The sequence below is a fragment of the Echinops telfairi genome, unplaced genomic scaffold, assembly GCF_000313985.2.
Source record: "Echinops telfairi isolate 266 unplaced genomic scaffold, ASM31398v2 ScPeMD7_20;HRSCAF=75, whole genome shotgun sequence".
Taxonomy (NCBI): domain Eukaryota; kingdom Metazoa; phylum Chordata; class Mammalia; order Afrosoricida; family Tenrecidae; genus Echinops; species Echinops telfairi.
The window spans coordinates 14,237,061-14,241,268 of record NW_022103917.1 but is presented as its reverse complement, the minus strand read 5'-3'; positions in this window follow the sequence as shown (position 1 = coordinate 14,241,268).

Genomic DNA, 4,208 nt, shown 5'->3' with positions numbered 1-4,208 from the left:
GAGTAGATGCCACCATGGTGACACAAATGGAGTAAAACCTCTGAGAGTGAAGGCCTCAAGATCTTCATTTGCTGAATGGGGCACAACTCGAGGTGAGAAGAAACAACAATTGAAGAATTGAAGAATTGATCTTAATTGAAGAATCAGATCTTAGAACACATGTCATATGAATCTAGGAAAACCAGAAATCATCAAAACTGAAATGGTACACATAAAGATCAATAACCTAGGTATTAGTGAGCTGAAATAAATTGGTATTGGTCATTTTGAATCAGAAAATCATATGGTTTATTATCCTGGAATTACACAATCAGGAATAGCAAACATTCATCCTTGAAAAGGACATTGTAAAATCCATCACGAAGTATAACACTGTCTGTGATAGGTTATACCCATCCACCTTCAAGGAAATCCAACCATAAATACACTAATTTATGCATCAATTTATTCAATAAATAAATAAATTCAAATTTATGCACCAACCACAAAAGCTAGTGGTGAAGAAATTGAAGAATTCCACCAATGATTACAATCTGAAATTGACCAAACATGTAATCAAGATGCAAAGGTAATTATTGGTGATTGGAATGTCAAAGTTTGAAACAAAGAGGAAGGAACAGTAGTTGGAAAATATAGTCTTGGTGATAGAAATGAAGCTGGAGATCAAATGATAGAATTTTGTAAGGCAATTTTTTCAAATACCTTTCTTCAACAACACGAATCGCAACTATACATATGAACTTCTCCAGATGTAATACACAGAAATCAACCTGACTACATCTGTGGGAAGAAAAGGGAAGATGAATAAGCTCAACATTAGCAGCTAAAACCAGATCAGGAGATGACCGTGGAACCGACCACCAATTAGCTCATATATAATATCAGGTTAAAGCTAAAGAAAATTAAAACAAGTCCATGAGAGCCAAAATATGACCTTAAATATATCCCATTTGAATTTTGAGAACATCTCAAGAATAATTTTGCTACATCAAACACTAAAGACAGAAGACCTGATGAACTGTGGGATGACATCATGAACATAATTCATAAAAAAGCAAAAGGGCATTCAAAAGGCCTTTTTTAAAAGAGAGAAAAGATTGGCAAAAATATCAGAAGAGACTGAAAATTGCTCTTAATAGTAGAGTAGTTAAGACACCAGAAGAAATGATGACGCCAAAGAACTGAACAGAAAATTTCAAAGGACAGTTTGAGCAGACAAAGTAAAATATTATAATGAAATATGCACAGGCCTAGTGTTAGAAAACCAAAAACTGAAAAAAAACACCATATCCTAAACTGAAAGAACTTCAGGAAAAAATTCCATCCTTGAGTTGAAATATTGGAAGATTCTACAGGCAAAATATTGAATGATACAAGAAGATGGGGAAAATGCACAGAGGGACTGTGCCAAAAAGAGCTAGTCAATATCCAGAGGTAGTGTATGAGCAAAAAGCAGTAGTACTGAAGGACGACATTCAAGCTGCACTGAAAGCATCAGCCCAAACCATGGCTCCAGGAATTGATGGAGTACCAATTGAATCTGTGCTAGGAAATTTGGAAGACAGCTAGTTGGCCAGCAGACTCCAAGAGATCCATATTTGTGCCCATTTGAAAGAGAGGTGAGCCAAAAGAATCTGCAAATTACAGAACAATAGCGTTGATAGCACCTGTAAATAACATTTTGCTGAAGTAACATTTTGCGGCAACAACAGTTGCAGCAGTACATTATCAGGGAGCTGTCAGATGTTCAGGTCAGATCTGGAAGAGGAATGGAAGAAGGGATATAGAACATCAGTGTTGATGTCAAATGTATGTTGGCTGAAAGCAAAGAATACCAGAAAAATTATTATTTGTGTTATATTGACTATGCCAAGGTAACTCGTGTTACATTGACTATGAGAAGAATGAAAATTTCAAGACACTTGTGCTCATTTGGAACTTGTACATGGATCAAGAGGCAGTTCTGTGAAGAGAACAAGGGAATGCTGCATGGTTTAAAATCAGGAAAGATGTGCATCAGGGTTATATCCACTCACCATACTTGTTCAATATCCATACTGAGAAAATAATCAGAGAAGCTGAATTATATGAAGAAGAATGTAGGATTGGAATAAGGATTGGGATAAGAATCAGGATTGGAATAAGGCTTATTAATTTCCTGCAATATGCAGGTGCCACAACCATGCTTGCTGAAAGTGAGGAGGACTTGAAGCACTTGCTGATGAAGATCAAGGATTGTAGCCTTGAGCATGGATTACAAATCAATGGAAAGAAAACCCAAATCCTCACAATTGGACTCAGAGGTTACCTCATGATAAATGAAGGAAAGATTGGTGTCAAGGATTTTGTCTTGCTTGAATCCACAATCAGTTCTGGTGGAAGCAGCGGTCAGGAGATCAAAAGACACATGGCATTGGAGAAATTTGATGCACAAGATCTCTTTAGAGTATTGTAAAGCAAGGCTGTTACTAAGGTGAATTTAACCGAAACCATGGTATTTTCCGTTGCTTCATATGCATGTGAATGTTGGACATTAAATAAGAAGGACTGAAAGAAAATTGATGCATTTGAATTGTGGTGCTAGTGAAGAAGATTGGAAGTACCTTGGACTGCCATAAGGACAAGCAAGTCTCTTGAACAAAGGATGGCCAGAGTGCTCCTAAGAGGCAAGGATGGCAAGACTTTTTCTTACATATTTTGGACATGTTGTCAGGAGAGACCAGTTCCTGAAGAAGGACATCATGCTTGATTTAGTGGAGGGGCAGATAACAGAGAAAGGCCCTCAGCAAGATGGATTGACACAGTAGCTGCATCGATGGGCTCAAGCAGAAGAACAATTATGAAAATGGCACAGGCCTGGGGCAGGTACTTAGTTCTGTTAGGCACACAGTCACTAAGAGGCAGAAACAACTGGATGGCACCTAACAACAACACACTCACAAACCTTTCTTTGGCTTCACCAAAAACTAAAACCCAAACTCATTGACTGATGGTGACCTGATATGTTAGAGTATATCTGCTCCAGAGAGTTTACTTGAATATAATTTTTCCATAAACACATTGCCAGGACTTTTCTGCCATTGGGTCACTGGTGATATCTGAGCTGCTAACCTGTAGGTTAGTATTCCAGCACATTCCATTTGCATCATCCAATTATCATTATTTATCCTCAAGTCTCAGTAGAACCGGCTCTCCTGTTTTAGTTTCTGCATTCTTGATTTTTTTCCCATCATCTTTTTCTCCCTCCTGTAATTTCTCCTGGAACTTGGTTTACACTATTATCTGTTGTCTTCCCTGAATGTTCAATCTCCCCTCCCTAATAGTTTCCTTATCCTGGGTTATTAGCATACTCCGCTATCCCTCTTGGTTAGATATCTTTTCTTCACACAATTGTTCACTTTATCCACTATTAAAGTCCACTCCTAAATTTTAAAATCAGGAGTCTATACTCAATGTTTGCTTTCTCTTCTCCTCATCTCAGTCTGGTATGATCTAGCTTCCTAATGATATCACTCCATTGGCACTACATCACTGTAGTTACTCTTTTAATTCTGATATTATTTTATTACAACTTTATTGAGGAATATAACACATTGTATACAAAGTCTAAGAAGAGTCAAAATGGATTGCTACTAGGGTCTCATTTCATACATTCACAGGTTAATTCCAAACAAAATATATTTAACCATACCTCTGTTATCTGTGGATGGCTTCAGATAAGTTATCTTGTCTTGGTTGGACTAGAGTGCCTAAAAAAATGATCCAATCAAAACAATGATTTCTGAGTGGATCTGCTGGGCAAGTTAAAATGAAGACAGAGAGCTCAGCTCAAAAATTATGGTGCATGATTTGGGGGATTCTAAAGAGGTCATCTTGATAGAGTTTTCTTGAAGGACACGGGGCAAACATGGGGCTTCTTAAGATATTACTATATGAAAATTAAAAATGCATTAGTTGAGAAAAGGCCAGGACAATGCATTTGATCATGCTTTATGGAACAGCAAATGGTGTTCTATAAGAAATTTGTTGGGGGATGGGGAAATAGATCTATGTGTCTATATTTATAGGTTTAGTATTAAGGTAGCAGAAGGACATTGGGACTCCACTCAAGTATTCCCTCAATGCAAGAATACTTTCTTCTATTAAATTGGCATTCTATGATACTCACCTTCCCAACACAACCGCTGAAGACAAAGCAGGTGAATAAG